The sequence below is a fragment of the Coregonus lavaretus genome (genome assembly GCF_964263955.1).
Source record: "Coregonus lavaretus genome assembly, chromosome: 8".
NCBI lineage: Eukaryota > Metazoa > Chordata > Actinopteri > Salmoniformes > Salmonidae > Coregonus > Coregonus lavaretus.
In genome coordinates this window covers 50,732,766-50,752,892 of record NC_139995.1, presented here as the reverse complement: position 1 = coordinate 50,752,892, position 20,127 = coordinate 50,732,766, and the positions used below count along the sequence as shown (strand labels likewise).

The window sequence follows — 20,127 nt, the reverse complement described above, 5'->3', positions numbered from 1 at the left end:
AGCAACATCAGCACAATAACTGTTTGTCGGGAGCTTCATATAATGGGTTTCCATGGCCGAGCAGCCGCACACAAGCCTAAGATCACCATGCTCAATGCCAAGCGTCGGCTGGAGGGGTGTAAGGCTCGCCGCCATTGGACTCTGGAACAGTGGAAACGCTTTCTTTGGAGTGATGAATCACGCTTCACCGTCTGGCAGTCCGACGGACGAATCTGGGTTTGGCGGATGCCAGGAGAACACTACCTGCCCCAATGCATAGTTCCAACTGTAAAGTTTGGTGGAGGAGGAATAATGGTCTGGGGTTGTTTTTCATGGTTTGGGCTAGGCCCCTTAGTTCCAGTGAAGGAAATCATAACTCTACAGCATACAATGAAATTCTAGACGATTCTTTGCTTCCAACTTGTTTCAGCATGACAATGCCCCCATGCGAAGTCCATACAGAAATGGTTTGTTGAGATCGGTTTGGAAAAACTTGACTGGCCTGCACAGAGCCCTGACCTCAACCTCATCGAACACCTTTGGGATGAATTGGAACGCCAACTGCGAGCCAGGCCTAATTTCCCAACAACAATGAATGGAAGCATGTCCCCGCAGCCATGTTCCAACATCTAGTGGAAAGCCTTCCCAGAAGAGTGGAGGCTGTTATAGCAGCAAAGGGGGGGACCAACTCCATATTAATGCCCATGATTTTGGAATTAGATGTTCGACGATCAGGTGTCCACATACTTTTGGTCATGTAGTGTATATCGTTTCAGGAGGGGGTTAAGGAGGTAGTATCGTTTTGGGGAAGTGGGAAATAATATGAAGTGTACAGATTGAGAGGGGTGTGAAGAGGATAAATGAAGTGTACACTAGAAAGGGGGTGGGGAGAATATATGACGTGTACACTAGAAAGGGGGTGAGGAGGTAGATTCAGGGGGTATGGAATGGGGGAGTAGTATAGGGGGGACAGCGCATGGGAACGGTGTTGTTTGCAGGGGTAGGTGAGATTTAGGGAGTAATGAAACAGTACAAAAGAAGAGGAGGAAAAAGGAAAACGATGGAAAGAAATAAAGTTTAAAAAAATGTGAAAAGGGCAGTCTATCTTTTCTCCATTTCACACTGTCAACCCTCATTGCCAATGGAACCGCTTCGCAAGCATCCCTCTCTGTCTTGCTCTTACACTCGACCAAGGAGCCAGAGAGAGACAGCTAGCCGAGCCAGAGAGAGAAAATATGAAAAAATAAAACAGCAGGAAGAGGAAATCTTCATCTTCTGCCAAGGCTCAGTGGAGTCAGTGGAGAACACTTGACGCGGCAGCTGAGCCAGTGAAAAAGGCCCCAGATAAAGAGGTTTGTGTCTGTCCACTGCCACACCACACAGTCATCTATAATACGGTTCAAGCTGCCACTGTATGCTTTAGCGTACTCTGCTTGAGGCAGGGGCAATATATATGGATTCCCGCGGCCAAAGGGATCAACTTGAAGCAGAGATACACTGCTGCACTTGCACTGTTTGTGGAACGTGAAACCGGTATGAAATGGCTAGCTAGTTAGTGGTGTGCGCTAGTAGCGTTTCAATCGGTGACATCACTCGCTCTGAGACCTTGTAGTTGTTTCCCTAGCTCTGCAAGGGCCGAGGCTTTTGAAGAGCGATAGGTAAAGATGCTTCGTGGCTGACTGTTGTCGTTGTGTGCAGAGGGTCCCTGGGTTTGCATTTGATCATGTATATTTTTTTGCTGTTTGTGCTTTGTTATAGGGCCAAAAAGATTGGAGAAGTGGTTTACCCATACATCTCTGTTTTGGATAGATAGCTCTTCGTGTTGTTGTTTGTTTAGTGTTTTCCAATTTTCCCAGAAGTGGTTAGAGTCTATGGATTCTTCAATTACATTGAGCTGATTTCTGACATACTGTTCCTTCTTTTTCCGTAGTGTATTTCTGTATTGTTTTAGTGATTCACCATAGTGAAGGCGTAGGCTCAGGTTTTCTGGGTCTCTATGTTTTTGGTTGGATAGGTTTCTCAATTTCTTTCTTAGGTTTTTGCATTCTTCATCAAACCATTTGTCACTGTTGTTAGTTTTCTTTGGTTTTCTGTTAGAGATTTTTAGATTTGATAGGGAAGCTGAGAGGTCAAATATACTGTTTAGGTTTTCTACTGCCAAGTTTACACCTTCACTATTACGTTTTGTCCAGGAAGTTATCTAAAAGGGATTGAATTTGTTGTTGCCTAATTGTTTTTTGGTAGGTTTCGACAATACTTTCCTTCCATCTATAGCATTTCTTAATATTATTCAGTTCCTTTGGCTTTTATGCCTCATGATTGAGTATTGCTCTGTTCAAGTAGACTGTGATTTTGCTGTGGTCTGATAGGGGTGTCAGTGGGCTGACTGTGAATGCTCTGAGAGACTCTGGGTTGAGGTCAGTGATAAAGTAGTCTACAGTACTACTGCCAAGAGATGAGCTATAGGTGTACCTACCATAGGAGTCCCCTCGAAGCCTACCATTGACTATGTACATACCCAGTGTGCGACAGAGCTGCAAGAGTTGTGACCCGTTTTTGTTGGTTATGTTGTCGTAGTTGTGCCTAGGGGGGCATATGGGGGAGGGAATGCTGTCACCTCCATGTAGGTGTTTGTCCCCTTGTGTGCTGAGGGTGTCAGGTTCTTGTCCAGTTCTGGCATTTAGGTCGCCACAGACTAGTACATGTCCCTGGGTCTGGAAATTATTGATTTTCCCCTCCAGGATGGAGAAGCTGTCTTCATTAAAGTATGGGGATTCTAGTGGGGGGATATAGGTAGCACACAGGAGGACATTTTTCTCTGTTGAGATCATTTCCTTTTGAATTTCTAGCCAAATGTAAAATGTTCCTGTTTTGATTAATTTAATAGAGTGAGTTAGGTCTGCTCTATACCAAATTAGCATACCCCCTGAGTCTCTTCCCTGTTTCACACCTGGTCTTTTGGTGTATGGGATTACCAGCTCTCTGTAACCTAGAGGGCAACCAGTGGGTCCATCTCCTCTATACCATGTTTCTTGTAGGATGACAATGTCTGTATTTCTGATTTCTTTGGTAAAGTCCAGGTTCCTGCTCTTTAGGCCAAAGGCAGATGACCTCAGGCCTTGGATATTCCAGGATGAAATAGTGAAGGCTTTGTGTTCCATAAAGTGTCTAATGTTGTTGGTCGTGTGGTTTGGCCTCAGGCCATTGATTGTGAGCAGAGCCTGCTGAGCATCTGGTACATGCCATTGGCTTGGGCTAGTGTAAGAGTGGGGGTTGGGCCTGTTTGCCTGCTCACGGCCTGGGCGTATGTGTGACTTTCATGTTGAGGCCCTCTTTGCGGGAGTGGGGGGCATGGGGTGGGTAGGAGGGGCATAGGTCTGATCTGAGGGGGCCTAAATGGGGTGTGGGCATGGTTGACTTGGGGGGGGGTGTTAATTGGTGGGGGTGTAGATGCTGTGGTCTGGATGTAGGTCCTCTCGGCGGGGGTCCTCTATGTGTAGGTCCGGGGGGGGGGTATCGCAGGTCTGGGAGAGTGTCTCGCTGGTAAGGGCGGGGTGTCTGTTGATCTGTTGCTCCTGTGTGAGGTGTTGGGTCTGCAGTTGAGGGCGATATCCTTTAGGGTCCTTTAGGGTCCGGGCGAAGGTGGGCACTGCTGCCTTGTATAGGTGGACCTGGTCTTAAAGGCTGTTCACGTCCAGGGTGGAGTGGTGCGCCAGGTAGACATTTGGTTTTGATGCACAGTCACGGGAAATACTTGCGTTTCCCTGCTGTATGGTAGCAGGGTGGAAGTATTTTCGTGGTAGCAGGGTTGAGATAACCACTTGCGCGTTGGGGAAAGTAGAAGAAGCTTTTTCTATCACTCCCTTGAGTGCTGTGGCCACCCTTTCCTGCTGTGTTCTCAGGTCGTTTGTGCCTGTGTGTATTATTATGTGGCTGGGTGATCCTAGTTGGTCTTCAGACAGAAGGTCTAGGGCACGCTGGGTGTTTGGAAACCAGAGTTTAGACACTGTGTGTTTGGGAAAAAGTTTATTTTCTTGTATGTATTTCCTGTTTGAGTCCATAAGGAGTACAATCTGTGGCTTGTGTATGGTGTTGCCCTGTACCAATACTGTTCCAGATTTATAGAGATTTATATTAGATGACTCAGAGTCCTCGTTGTCCTTTATCCTGAGTTTCCACCCATCGCTAACACCCCCCCTCTTAACAGAGGGGTAGTGTGCTAGTATAGCACTGTGCCATGCCAGGGGATGGTCTGTGTGGAAGATAAGGTTGCTTATGTTCCCATTTTTATAAAAGTCAGCAAAAAGTGTCTCCTGATTTCCCATAAGGAGCTTCATTTTGTACTCTTTTCGTGTCTTATCATTCTTTATATACAGAGGGTACTGTATTTTAATGACCTCTGAACAGCGGGAGGGTGCTTCTAAGGCATCTCCATTTGGTTGGGGTAGACGGTGCGACTCTCCTGCCATTGATGGGCTCAAGGGCTTTGACACCTCTCACTTCACACGTCAGTGCTAATTGAAGTTCTCTTTGTACTAGCAAGCTTGGTAGCCTTAGCATTCAGTCCTTATAAAGTAAAATATATCATTGTAATGTATTTTTCTTCTTGGTTTTTGAAAGTAAAAAATAGCTTCAGACTAAACATTACTCACTCAGTTCCAGGTTGGATGGTGTTTTCAGGTTTCTGTTTGTTTGCCAGAGTATTTGCTGTATAGCTTGGGAATAGGTTGTAGGTTTGGTTTGGAATGAAGGTTGTTGTGGAGGATAGCATTCTGTATATGTCCCTGCCAAAAAATCTAAGTTTATCTAACTCTAAATCTATATATCCAGGCTCTGTCGTAGCCGGCCGCGACCGGGAGACCCATGGGGCGGCGCACAATTTTCCCAGCGTCGTCCAGGGTAGGGGAGGGGATGGCCGACAGGGATGTAGCTCAGTTGGTAGAGCATGGCGTTTGCAACGCCAGGGTTGTGGGTTCGATTCCCATGGGGGGCCAGTATGAAAAAAACAAAAAAAACATGTATGCACTCACTAACTGTAAGTCGCTCTGGATAAGAGCGTCTGCTAAATGATGTAAATGTAATTATTTTTTTTGTAAAAACATGGTGAAAAATGCATCTCTCTCTCTCTCTCTCTCTCTCTCTCTCTCTCTCTCTCTCTCTCTCTCTCTCTCTCTCTCTCTCTCTCTCTCTCTCTCTCTCTCTCTCTCTCTCTCTCTCTCTCTCTCTCTCTCTCTCTCTCTCTCTCTCTCTCTCTCTCTCTCTCTCTCTCTCTCTCTCTCTCTCTCTCTCTCTCTCTCTCTCTCACTCTCACTCTCACTCTCACTCTCTAAAAAGGTCTTAAGACTCCCAGTACATGGCTGTCTCCACCCACCTTTACGACCTCTCCTGCTCTGCGCACACACAGCTGCCATTTTAGGGGAGAAACCTACAGGAAGTGCACTGTGTATGTACACCAAGATTATAACTTCACCGATGGGATTGGAAATAACTAAGTAGTGACCAACTGAGAGCTGTACCTTTATTAAATAGAGTTACTATTATCACACTCTGTGATAAAAAAAATTATATATACTTATCTTTCTGTGCTATTCTAGCTTTGGGGCTTGGGCTTTGGAGCGGCATCAATTATTTTGTAAGAAAAATACTTTATTGGGCATTTATTTGATTTGGGGACATTTACTAAACAATGAAAGAGGTTGAGGTATCTTAATAGAATTTCCAATAGTGGCGATAAGGCTTGGAGAAGCGCTCCTAAATGGAGAGGCGAGTCGACATTACCTGGAGGAGTCGAGGTCCCATGTGAGTGTCTATCTGCTTGCATTCCAAATGACACCTTATTCTCTATGTAGTGCACTGCTTTGACCTGGCTCATAGGGCCCTGGTCAAAAGTAGTGCATTATACAGGGAATAGGGTACTATTTGGGATGTATCCTCTATCAGATGATCTGGTGGTGTTACTTCTAACTGGTTCCCCACTGATTTCATAGACTGGTCTGATGCCACAGAGAGCAGAGAGATAGAGATGCAGAGTTCGGACAAGTCTGTTTGAGATGTAAAATTGTAATGGGCGCCATGTTGGCACCAAAGTTTCCACGATCTGTAACGATGACAATTAGAACTGTACTGACACAGAAGGCTTGGCACAAAGCGACAACGTGACAAACAGTTTGCCAAACTCTCTATATAGGGCTCTAGTAGCCTACTGTCTTGGCAGATATTACACAGTAATAAAACATGTTGTAGAAACATTTCATTTAAAGGGGCAATCTGCAGTTGTTACATACATTTTTTAACATAAATCTATGATATATACCCATTGCACCTTGAGCTTAGTTCAACTGTCAAACCCCATCAGAACCCAAAATATAAGCTTGTTTTTTTACTCCAATGTTGGTAAACATTTTAAATGTAAACAAACACCGTATAGCCTCAAAACATGATTAAAACTATAATTTTGATGTCTTGGATGGTCAGTCCTTGCATCCATAGCTCTGTCTATGAATTTGAGAGTGGTTACATTTTTCCAGGCCCATCCCTCAGCTTTGTACCAAAACAGAGGCGAGGTGATGCTTTATTAATGTTTGTACTAAGGCTTGACACTTTCAAGTTTGAAGAGAGAATTACTGCGTCAGATATATCCCCTCTGAGTTGTGAAAGAATAAACACACAGGCTGTTCAGAGGCTTGACAACAAACAAACGCCATGACAAAAGGTCCTTCTACACTACATGGCCAAAAATATGTGGACATCCCTTCAAATTAGTGGATTCGGCTATTTCAGCCACACCCGTTGCTGACAGGTGTATACAATTGAGCACACAGCCATGCAATCTAGACAAACATTGGCAGTTGAATGGCCCATACTGAAGAGCTCAGTGACTTTCAACGTGGCACCGTCATAGGATGCCACCTTTCCACAAGTCAGTTTGTCAAATTGCCCTGCTAGAGCTGCCCCGGTCAACTGTAAGTGCTGTTATTGTGATGTGGAAACGTCTAGGAGAAATAATGGCTCCGCTGCGAAGTGGTAGACCACACAAGCTCACAGAACGGGACTGCCGAGTGCTGAAGCGCGTAAAAATCATCTGTCCTCGGTTGCAACACTCATTACCGAGTTCCAAACTGCCTCTGGAAGCAACGTCAGCACAAGAACTGTTCGTTGGGAGCTTGATGAAATGGGTTTCCATGGCCGAGCAGCTGCACACAAGCCTAAGATCCTCATGCGCAATGCCAAGTGTTGGCTGGAGTGGTGTAAAGCTCATATCCATTGGACTCTTTAAGCAGTGGAAATGCGTTCTCACTTCACCATCTGGCAGTCCGACGGATGAATCTGGGTTTGGCGGATGCCAGGAGAACGCTACCAGCCCGAATGCATAGTGCCAACTGTAAAGTTTGGTGGAGGAGGAATAATGGTCTGGGGCTGTTTTTCATGGTTCGGGCTAGGGCCCTTAGTTCCAGTAAAGGGAAATCTCAACGCTACAGCATACAATTACATTCTAGATGATTCTCTGCTTCTAACTTTATGGCAACAGTTTGGAGAAGGCCCTTTCCTGTTTCAGCATGACAATGCCCCCGTGCACAAAGCGAGGTCCATACAGAAATGGTTTGTCGAGATTGGTGTGGAAGAACTTGACTGGCCTGCACAGAGCACTGACCTCAACCCCATCCAACACCTTTGGGATGAATTGGAACGCAGACTGCGAGCCAGGCCTAATCGCCCAACATCAGTGCCCAACCACACTAATGCTCTTGTGGCTGAATGGAAGCGCAAAGCCTTCCCAGAAGACTGGAGGCTGTTATAGCAGCAAAGGGGGGACCAACTCCATATTAATGCCCATTATTTTGGAATGAGATGTTCGACTAGCAGGTGTCCGCATACTTTTGGCCGTGTAGTGTATATCTGCCTGTGATTTCTACAGTATATACAGTATGGCCAGACATGTAAAAGCCAGCTGAGATATAGATTTTTCCATGCTCTTTGAAAATAACTACATTTCCCAGATGCTCCTCGAGGCCTCGGTGTTCCAGAGGTGTTAATTATCTTGGGGGGGAGGAACAAATGACTTAATCGATTATTCTGTTAACCAAAGGCTAATGCCAGACTGCGCACACACACACACACACACACACACATACAGGAATGCATCAAAGCCATCAAAGGCACACAAACATACACATACAGTCGTGGTCAAAAGTTTTGAGAATGACACAAGTATTGGTCTTCACAAAGTTCGCTGCTTCAGTGTTATGAGATATTTTTGTCAGATGTTACTATGGTATACTGAAGTATAATTACAAGCATTCCATAAGTGTCAAAGGCTTTTATTGACAATTACATTAAGTTTATGCAAAGAGTCAATATTTGCAGTGTTGACCCTTCTTTTTCAAGACCTCTGCAATCCGCCCTGGCATGCTGTCAATTAACTTCTTGGCCAAATCCTGACTGATGGCAGCGCATTCTTGCATAATCAAAGCTTGGAGTTCGTCAGAATTTGTGGGTTTTTGTTTGTCCACCTGCCTCTTGAGGATCAACCACAAGTTCTCAATGGGATTAAGGTCTGAGGAGTTTCCTGGCCATGGACCCAACATTTCAATGTTTTGTTCCCCGAGCCACTTAGTTATCACTTTTGCCTTATGGCAAGGTGCTCCATCATGCTGGAAAAGGCATTGGTCATCACCAAACTGTTCTTGGATGGTTGGGAGAAGTTGCTCTCGGAGGATGTGTTGGTACCATTCTTTATTCATGGCTTTGCTCTTAGGCAAAATTGTGAGTGAGCCCACTCCCTTGGCTGAGAAGCAACCCCACACATGAATGGTCTCAGGATGCTTTACTGTTGGCTTGACACAGGACTGATGGTAGCGCTCACCTTGTCTTCTCCGGACAAGCTTTTTTCCGGATGCCCCAAACAATCGGAAAGGGGATTCATCAGAGAAAATAACTTTACCCCAGTCCTCAGCAGTCCAATCTGGTGCTTGCTGGACTTTCTTGAGCGCCCTGACGCCTTCTTCACAGCAATTGAACCTCTCTCCTTGAAGTTCTTGATGATCCGAGAAATGGTTGATTTAAGTGCAATCTTAATAGCAGCAATATCCTTGCCTGTGAAGCCCTTTTTGTGCAAAGCAATGATGACGGCACGTGTTTCCTTGCAGGTAACCATGGTTAACAGAGGAAGAACAATGATTTCAAGCACCGCCCTCCTTTTAAAGCTTCTAGTCTGTTATTCTAACTCAATCAGCATGACAGAGTGATCTCCAGCCTTGTCCTCGTCAACACTCTCACCTGTGTTAACGAGAGAATCACTGACATGATGGCAGCTGGTCCTTTTGTGGCAGGGCTGAAATGCAGTGGAAATGTTTTTTGGGATTAAGTTCATTTTCATGGCAAAGAGGGACTTTGCAATTAATTGCAATTCTTCTGATCACTCTTCATAACATTCTGGAGTATATGCAAAATGCCATCATCAAAACTGAGGCAGCAGACCTTGTGAAAATTAGTATTTGTGTCATTCTCAAAACTTTTGACCACGACTGTACTGTAAACAGACAGTGGGGAAAAAAAGTATTTAGTCAGCCACCAATTGTGCAAGTTCTCCCATTTAAAAAGATGAGAGAGGCCTGTAATTTTCATCATAGGTAAACGTCAACTATGACAGACAGAATTTGAAAAAAAAAAACAGGAAATCACATTGTAGGATTTTTTATGAATTTATTTGCAAATTATGGTGGAAAATAAGTATTTGGTCAATAACAAAAGTTTCTCAATACTTTGTTATATACCCTTTGTTGGCAATGACACAGGTCAAACGTTTTCTGTAAGTCTTCACAAGGTTTTCACACACTGCTGGTATTTTGGCCCATTTCTCCATGCAGATCTCCTCTAGAGCAGTGATGTTTTGGTGCTGTCGCTGGGCAACACAGACTTTCAACTCCCTCCAAAGATTTTCTATGGGGTTGAGATCCGGAGACTGGCTAGGCCACTCCAGGACCTTGAAATGCTTCTTACGAAGCCACTCCTTCGTTGCCCGGGCGGTGTGTTTGGGATCATTGTCATGCTGAAAGACCCAGCCACGTTTCATCTTCAATGCCCTTGCTGATGGAAGGAGGTTTTCACTCAAAATCTCACGATACATGGCCCCATTCATTCTTTCCTTTACAAGGATTAGTCGTCCTGGTCCCTTTGCAGAAAAACAGCCCCAAAGCATGATGTTTCCACCCCCATGCTTCACAGTAGGTATGGTGTTCTTTGGATGCAACTCAGCATTCTTTGTCCTCCAAACACGACGAGTTGAGTTTTTACCAAAAAGTTATATTTTGGTTTCATCTGACCATATGACATTCTCCCAATCCTCTTCTGGATCATCCAAATGCACTCTAGCAAACTTCAGACGGGCCTGGACATGTACTGGCTTAAGCAGGGGGACACGTCTGGTACAGCAGGATTTGAGTCCCTGGCAGCGTAGTGTGTTACTGATGGTAGGCTTTGTTACTTTGGTCCCAGCTCTCTGCAGGTCATTCACTAGGTCCCCCCGTGTGGTTCTGGGATTTTTGCTCACCGTTCTTGTGATCATTTTGACCCCACGGGGTGAGATCTTGCGTGGAGCCCCAGATCGAGGGAGATTATCAGTGGTCTTGTATGTCTTCCATTTCCTAATAATTGCTCCCACAGTTGATTTCTTCAAACCAAGCTGCTTACCTATTGCAGATTCAGTCTTCCCAGCCTGGTGCAGGTCTACAATTTTGTTTCTGGTGTCCTTTGACAGCTCTTTGGTCTTGGCCATAGTGGAGTTTGGAGTGTGACTGTTTGAGGTTGTGGACAGGTGTCTTTTATACTGATAACAAGTTCAAACAGGTGCCATTAATACAGGCAACGAGTGGAGGACAGAGGAGCCTCTTAAAGAAGAAGTTACAGTTTGTCTGTCATAGTTGATGTGTACCTATGATGAAAATTACAGGCCTCTCTCATCTTTTTAAGTGGGAGAACTTGCACAATTGGTGGCTGACTAAATACTTTTTTCCCCCACTGTACATGATTACATCACAACTACTAAAACCAAACCGGAAAAAACATCCTGTACAGTGCTTCACGTCTTTTAAGAACTATAGATTATCTTAACCTACTTGTGTTAGTTAGTTAGTTAGTTAGTTACAGTATTTAAATGAGGGGAAAACCATTACTACTGTATATACCTCAGCAACATTTCATATTGGTTGAAGCTCTATCTTACTTCCCTACATAACATAACCTTTTACTCAGTTTACATCTGCTCTTTAGTTTAACATACGGTCTGTAAGGGTTGGTGTGCAACATCTGCTCTTTAGTTTAACATACGGTCTGTAACATCTGGTCCACAGTCGACAAGATGGAGCAGATAAAGAGAGAGACATCCAGCAGGGAACCAGGTGATATGGACGTGTGTGTGTGTGCGCGTGCGTGCGAGCGCGTGTGTGTGTACGTGTGCGTGTGTGTGTACGTGTGCGTGTTTGTGTGCGTGTGCATGTATGCAAGTGTGTGTGTGAGACCATTTCTCAAATTAGTGGAACAGTGACCCATGTAAGATTGGTCAAAGCAGCCAATTATCCAAGAGCATTACTCTTACAAGTATCAGCACAGCAAGACTTCATGATGAATACGCGAACGCACACACACACACACACACAAACTCTCCACGCACACATACATACTCAAACATTAGATGCAAGTCACGATCCCTCTGCTGTCACACACCATACTAGGTCTCACTCACAGTATGAGAGAGAGGGAGGGAGAGAGGGAGGGGAGAATTAAGAGACAGAAGGAGAGAGAGACAGGAGACAGTGAGAGAGAGAGCGAGACAGACAGAAAGGATAAGTGATGAGAGGGGGATGAGGAGGAAGGACAGAGACATAACAGGGTGGCAAATAAGAAGCTGTCTCAAGCCGTTAGCGCCGCGATACAGGAAGGTCATGAAACCATGGCAACCAGCTGGGCCCCGGAGAAGGGCGGAGCAACTCCACCACGACTCGCCTAATGCCTTTGAGCTCAGGCGCTGTGCAGTGTGGGATGGAGGGAATCGGTCACAGAGAGAGAGAGAGAGAGAGAGAGAGAGAGAGAGAGAGAGAGAGAGAGAGAGAGAGAGAGAGAGAGAGAGAGAGAGAGAGAGAGAGAGAGAGAGAGAGAGAGAGAGAGAGAGAGAGAGAGAGAGAGAGAGAGAGAGAGAGAGAGAGAGAGAGAGAGAGAGAGAGAGAGAGAGAGAGAGAGAGAGAGAGAGAGAGAGAACAAGGGAGGAAGAGAGCGATATACACACAGTGGTGTAAAGTACTGAAGTAAAAATACTTTAATGTACTACTTAAGTAGTTTTTGGGGGGTATCTGTGCTTTACTTGACTATTTATATTTTTCACAACTTTTACTTCACTACATTCCTAAAGAAAATAATGTACATTTTACTCCATACATTTTCCCTGACACCCAAAAGTACTTACATTTTGAATGCTTAACAGGACAGGAAAATGGTTCAATTCACACAATTATCAAGGGAACATCCCTGGCCATCCCTACTGCATCTGATCTGGTGGATTCACTAAACACACATGCTTCATTTGTAAATTATGTCTGAGTGTTGGAGTGTGCCCTTGACTATCTGTAAATTTAAAAAAGAAAGAAAATTGTGCCGTTTGGATTGCCTAATAGAAGTCATTTGAAATGATTTATGCTTTTGACACTTTTACTCAAGTAGTATTTTACTGGGTGACTTTCACTTTTACTTGAGTCATTTTCTATTAAGGTATCTTTACTTTTACAAAAGTATGACAATTGGGTACTTTTTCCACCACTGTACACACACACACACACACACACACACACACACACACACACACACACACACACACACACACACACACACACACACAGTATTGGCAGCCAAAACAGAGCAAACACACAGGACAAATAGCCACTGTGCCTGCTGTGTGTTGGAGATATGGCTTTAATTGGCAGTATCTAACAAATCTCCTACCATTGACAGGGGACAATATTTAGAACAGCCAGTCATTCTATCAGAGTTACATGTATAATAACTCATAATTAATGTTACATTACCTACAGTTGAAGTCGGAAGTTTACATACACTTAGGTTGGAGTCATTAAAACTCATTTTTCAACCACTCCACAAATTTCTTGTTAACAAACTATAGTTTTGACAAGTCGGTTAGGACATCTACTTTGTGCATGACACGTCATTTTTCCAACAATTGTTTACAGACAGATTATTTCACTTATAATTCACTGTATCACAATTCCAGTGGGTCAGAAGTTTACATACCTTTAAACAGCTTGGAAAATGATGTCATGGCTTTAGAAGCTTCTGATAGGCTAATTGACATCATTTGAGTCAATTGGAGGTGTACCTGTGGATGTATTTCAAGGCCTACCTACAAACTCAGTGCCTCTTTGCTTGACATCATGGGAAAATCAAAAGAAATCAGCCAAGACCTCAGAAAAAGAATTGTAGACCTCCACAAGTCTGGTTCACCCTTGGGAGCAATTTCCAAACGCCTGAAGGTACCACGTTCATCTGTACAAACATTAGTAAGCAAGTATAAACACCATGGGACCACGCAGCCGTCATACTGCTCAGGAAGGTGACGCGTTCTGTCTCCTAGAGATGAACGTACTTTGGTGCGAAAAGTGCAAATCAGTCCCATAACAACAGCAAAGGACCTTGTGAAGATACAAAAGTATCTATATCCACAGTAAAACGAGTCCTCTATCGACATAACCTGAAAGGCCGCTCAGCCGGGAAGAAGCCACTGCTCCAAAACCGCCATAAAAAAGCCAGACTACGGTTTGCAACTGCACATGGGGACAAAGATCGTACTTTTTGGAGAAATGTCCTCTGGTCTGATGAAACAAAAATAGAACCGTTTGGCCATAATGACCATTGTTATGTTTGTAGGAAAAAGGGAGTGGCTTGCAAGCCGAAGAACACCATCCCAACCGTGAAGCATGGGGGTGGCAGCATCATGCTGTGGGGGTGCTTTGCTGCAAGAGGGACTGGTGCACTTCACAAAATAGATGGCATCATGAGGAAGGAAAATTATGTGGATATATTGAAGCAACATCTCAAGACATCAGTCAGGAAGTTAAAGCTCGGTCGCAAATGGGTCTTCCAGATGGACAATGACCCAAAGCATACTTCCAAAGTTGTGGCAAAATGGCTTAAGGACAACAAAGTCAAGGTATTGGAGTGGCCATCACAAAGCCCTGAACTCAATCCTATAGAACATTTGTGGGAAGAACTGAAAAAGCGTGTGTGAGCAAGGAGGCCTACAAACCTGACTCAGTTACACCAGCTCTGTCAGGAGGAATGGGCCAAAATTCACCCAACTTATTGTGGGAAGCTTGTGGAAGTCTACCCGAAACATTTGACCCAAGTTAAACAATTTAAAAAGCAATGCTACCAAATACTAATTGAGTGTATGTAAACTTCTGACCCACTGGGAATGTGATGAAAGAAATAAAAGCTGAAATAAATAATTCTCTCTACTATTATTCTGACATTTAACATTCTTAAAATAAAGTGATGATCCTAACTGACCTAAAACAGGGAATTTTTACTAGGATGAAATGTCAGGAATTATGAAAAACTGAGTTTAAATGTATTTGGCTAAGGTGTATGTAAACTTCCGACTTCAACTGTATATATATATATACAGTGGGGAGAATAAGTATTTGATACACTGCCGATTTTGCAGGTTTTCCTACTTACAAAGCATGTAGAGGTCTGTAATTTTTATCATAGGTACACTTCAACTGTGAGAGACGGAATCTAAAACAAAAATCCAGAAAATCACATTGTATGATTTTTATGTAATTAATTTGCATTTTATTGCATGACATAAGTATTTGATCACCTACCAACCAGTAAGAATTCCGGCTCTCACAGACCTGTTAGTTTTTCTTTAAGAAGCCCTCCTGTTCTCCACTCATTACCTGTATTAACTGCACCTGTTTGAACTCATTACCTGTATAAAAGACACCTGTCCACACACTCAATCAAACAGACTCCAACCTCTCCACAATGGCCAAGACCAGAGAGCTGTGTAAGGACATCAGGGATAAAATTGTAGACCTGCACAAGGCTGGGACGGGCTACAGGACAATAGGCAAGCAGCTTGGTGAGAAGGCAACAACTGTTGGCACAATTATTAGAAAATGGAAGAAGTTCAAGATGACGGTCAATCACCCTCGGTCTGGGGCTCCATGCAAGATCTCACCTCGTGGGGCATCAATGATCATGAGGAAGGTGCGGGATCAGCCCAGAACTACACGGCAGGACCTGGTCAATGACCTGAAGAGAGCTGGGACCACAGTCTCAAAGAAAACCATTAGTAACACACTACGCCGTCATTGTCACGACCCGGTGCGAGAAACAGTCACTAATAATTGTCAGAACCCAGAAGATGAGGCAGACACAGCTGTACTAGAGATGGTGGTTTATTAAAGAACAAAATCTTCAGGCAAAGAAGCTAAATCCACAATGTCCAGAAATAAAGCCAAGAGGCACAAAGAGGAAAACCTCCAAAAACAAAAGAAACTCCACAAAGTGGTAAAAAACAGCAGGGAAAAAACAAACCTCAAAAGACTACTCAAACAAAACACAAGAACTAAACCAGAGAACCTCTGGAAAATCCCACCAGAGAAATATCTATATAAAACAAGGCTTGGGCTGGGGCTGGGTGCTAACTCACAAACACTGAGCAAGGAACTGAGGAACACACAGGGTTTAAATACTAACAAGGGAATGACCTACAGGTGCAAACAATAATTAGAGCAAGAAAAGCAAAAAGGTACAAAAAGGTGCAATGGGGACATCTAGTGACCAAAACCCGAACAGTCATGGCCAAAACCTGACAGAATCCCCCTCCTAGGAACGGCTCCTGACGTTCCTACCAGCCTTCTCAGGGTGGAGGGCCCTGAACTGACGAATGAGGTCAGGGTCCAGTATGTCCTTGGCAGGAACCCAGGAGCGCTCCTCGGGACCGTAGCCTTCCCAGTCCACCAGATACTGCCAGGACCGCTGCACCCGGCGGGAATCCAGTATCCGGTGGACGGTATAAGCCGACTGACCACCGATGACACGGGGCGGAGGGGGAGGTCTGCCTGCCGGGATAAGGGGAGAAAAAACAACAGGTTTTAATAAAGAAATGTGAAATGTTGGATTGATCTTAAGTGATCTGGGTAAGTGCAGGCGAAAAGTAACGGGATTGACTCTCCTGGCAATCTTAAAGGGACCGATGAACCTCTGGGACAGCTTGCGAGACTCCACCCGTAGTGGTAGGTTCTTAGTTGAGAGCCATACTCTCTGGCCGGGGTACAGGGTAGGACCGGGACGGCGACCTCTGTTGGCTTGTCGTTGGTACTGCTGAGAGGAACGCAGAAGATTAAGACGTGCCTTCTTCCACGTAAGCCGACAGCGTCTGATGAACCTCGAGGCTGAAGGCACTCTGACTTCTGCCTCCTGGTCCGGGAACAATAGAGGCGCATAGCCAAACTGACACTCATGCGGGGACATACCAGTGGAGGAGGAGCACAAGGTGTTGTGCGCGTACTCGGCCCAAACAATGAAGGATGACCAAGTGGACGGGTTGTTGGAAACCATGCATCTGAGGGTGGTTTCCAGCTCCTGATTCATCCTCTCAGTTTGGCCATTGGACTCCGGATGGTACCCTGAAGATAAACTGGCCGTGGCCCCTATGAGTTGGCAGAAGGCCTTCCAAAACCTTGAGGCGAACTGGGGACCTCTGTCGGAAACCATATCTTGCGGAATCCCAAAGACTCGGAACACATGGTTAATCACCAACTCAGCTGTTTCCTTGGCAGAAGGTAATTTGGTCAAAGGAACAAACCTGGCCGCCTTAGAAAACCTGTCGATGATGACTAGGATCGTAGTATTACCATGGGACGGAGGAAGGCCAGTAATAAAGTCCAACGAGATATGGGACCAGGGTCGGTGGGGAATAGATAGAGGGTGAAGGAGTCCTTGAGGGCGGAGGTGAGAAGATTTGCCCTGGCAGCACACGGAACAGGCCTTGATGAAAGTGGCAACGTCTTCTTTTATGGTGGGCCACCAGAACTTACGCTGGATGAACTCCAAGGTGCGGCCTACGCCCGGGTGACAGGTGAGGCGAGAGGAGTGCCCCCACCGAAGGACTTGGGACCTTGCTGCCTTGGGAACAAACAACCGATTAGCAGGACCTCCTCCAGGGCCCGGTTCGATGGCTTGAGCTTGTTTCACGGTATCCTCCACTTGCCACGAGATCGGAGCCACGATCTTAGCGGCCGGAAGGACAGTCATGTCAGTATCTTCTCGAATGGCAGGAGAGTAGATTCGTGACAAGGCGTCCGGTTTGAGATTCTTCGACCCGGGTCTATAGGTGAGGATAAACTGAAATCGGCTGAAGAAAAGAGACCATCGAGCTTGTCTGGCGTTCAACCGCTTCGCCTGCTGGATATACTCCAGATTCTTGTGGTCCGTAAGCACTTGAAACGGTTGAGAAGCCCCCTCGAGCCAGTGTCTCCATTCCTTCAATGCCATCTTAACCGCTAGGAGTTCACGATCCCCCACATCGTAATTCCTCTCGGCCGGGGTAAGCCGGTGAGAGAAGAAGGCGCAAGGATGAAGCTTCTTGTCTTCACCCCTCTGAGACAGGACAGCTCCAACCCCAACCTCTGATGCGTCTACCTCCACCACAAAAGGTTCATCCGCCGTTGGTAGTGTCAGGATGGGAGCAGAGAGGATGCGCTGCTTGAGTCCTTGGAAGGCCGTCTCAGCTTCTCTTCCCCACAGAAACCCTGTGTTGCCACCCTTGGTTACCGCCGAGAGAGGGGCTGCCACCGAGCTGAAGTTCTTGATGAACTTGCGGTAAAAGTTGGTGAAGCCCAGGAAACGCTGAACTTCCTTAACGGACTTGGGGGTGGGCCAATCCGCTACCGCCTCTACCTTCTTGGGATCCATCTGGACTCGTCCGGGTTCCACTATAAATCCCAGGAATTGTACTCGAGAGGAATGGAATTCACACTTCTCCGGCTTAACGTACAAATGGCTGTCTAGGAGGCGTTTGAGCACTTGTCTGACATGCTTTGTGTGTTCTTGAAGGGAGCTCGAAAAGATGAGGATGTCATCCAAGTAAACAAACACAAAGATGTTAAGCATATCCCTAAGCACATCGTTTATGAGCGCTTGGAACACAGCCGGAGCGTTGGTCAGGCCGAAGGGCATCACCGAGTATTCGTAGTGACCAGTAGGCGTGTTGAAAGCGGTCTTCCACTCGTCCCCGGGTTTGATCCGCACAAGATGGTATGCGTTCCGCAGGTCAAGCTTAGTGAAGACAACTGCTTCCTGGAGCAGCTCAAAGGCTGTGGCCATAAGAGGTAGCGGGTAGCGGTTACGGACGGTTATGGCATTGAGTCCCTGGTAGTCGATGCAAGGTCGTAATCCACCGTCTTTCTTGGCCACAAAGAAAAACCCTGCTCCCGCCGGCGAGGTAGATGGACGCATGAGACCTGCTGTCAGAGCGTCCTTGATGTAGGTATCCATAGCAGCTCGTTCGGGAGGGGAAAGGGAAAAGATCCGACCCCTGGGAGGGCAGGTCCCCGGCAACAGGTCGATGGTGCAATCGTAAGGTCTATGGGGTGGTAGTTTGGTGGCCCTCTGTTTGCTAAATACCAGTTTGAGGTCATGGTAACACTCGGGAACTCGGGACAAGTCGATGGATTCTAGAGACTCGGAAGGAGAACTCTGGGAACTCGGGAAGATACAAGTGGCTTGGCACGTAGGACCCCACTGCTTGATAGTGCCCACAGACCAGTCGATGTGAGGGTTATGGCTGTGAAGCCAGGGATAACCAAGGACGAGAGGAAACTCGGAACAGGAGATCAGATGAAAGTTCATCACTTCCTGGTGTTGGGAAACTGAAAGTCGTAAGGGGGTAGTGGCACGAGTGACAAGTCCAGATCCCAAAGGACTTCTATCCAACGTAGTAACCCTTATGGGGTCACTTAGAGGTTCAGAAGGAACGCCATTCTCCTTCGCCCAGATCCCATCCATGAAGTTACCTGCGGCTCCAGAGTCTACCAAGGCTTGAAGAGAAAACTCGTGGTCGTCCCAGGAGAGGGTAACTGGAATGAGCAGGCGGGAGTTGGATGGATGGGAGGAGGTTATGTTTCCCGTTACAGTCCTCCCAGGCCTGCACGGGAGAGTGCGTTTCCCTGGAGCCCGGGACACGTGGAGCGGAAATGGCCCGGTTTGCCGCAATATAGACAGCATCGCTCCCTCATCCGGCGGTCTCTCTCAGCCTGGGAGATGCGTCCAACCTGCATGGGTTCTGGTGGAGCCAGCGAGGATAAAGGTGGAGACTCGGAGCTGGAACCGATAGGAGCTGGGGTGAGCGGTCTATGGTTTTGTTCTCTCTCTCTCAGACGCTGGTCTATGCGTGAAGCCAACTTGATAAGGGACTCGAGGTTGTCCGGTGGTTCCCGAGTGGCCAGTTCATCTTGGATGGTGTCAGAAAGACCCTTCAAAAAACACACTGTGAGCGCCTCGTCGTTCCAGCCACTTGCTGCTGCCACAGTGCGGAACTGGATGGCATAGTCCGTCACGCTGCGCCGACCTTGGCGGAGAGTCAGGAGCTGTTTGGCTGAGTCAGGGCCGTTGGTAGGACCTTGAAACACTCGCTTGAATTCTTCAGCAAAGGTAGAGTAGCTGGCACAGCAGGGACTTTGGGCATCCCACACAGCAGTAGCCCAGGCTAGGGCCTTTTCCGACAGCAGGGTGATGATATATGCTATCTTGGACCGGTCGGTGGGAAACGACGATGGTTGCAGCTCAAAGGAGAGAGAACATTGGGTGAAAAACCCCTTACAAACACTCGGATCCCCTGAGAACCGTTGGGGAGGCGGCAGACGAGGTTCAGCCAGGGGATTAACTGCCAGGGGCCCTTGAATCGGATGAACTGGAGCAGAAGCGGTTGCCGGGGAAAGTCGATCCGAAATCTGCTTTATGGAAGTCAGCATCTCTGACAGAAGTTGAGAATGTCTAGCCATTAAGGCCTCTTGCTGAACCAGAGCAGCTTCGTGGCGTTGGACAGTCCCCTCATGGTGGGACAGCATGGAA

The 20,127-nt window shown here is 46.2% G+C and overlaps 1 protein-coding gene across 1 annotated transcript in view; it reads right to left on the bottom strand.

The window, feature by feature from the left end:
- The window catches only part of LOC311133912 (LHFPL tetraspan subfamily member 3 protein-like), a gene marked incomplete at both ends in the record, with an annotated part of 54,138 nt that overhangs the window by 13,232 nt on the left and 20,779 nt on the right, over window positions 1-20,127 (bottom strand). The gene's annotated exons all lie outside the window — the stretch shown is intronic.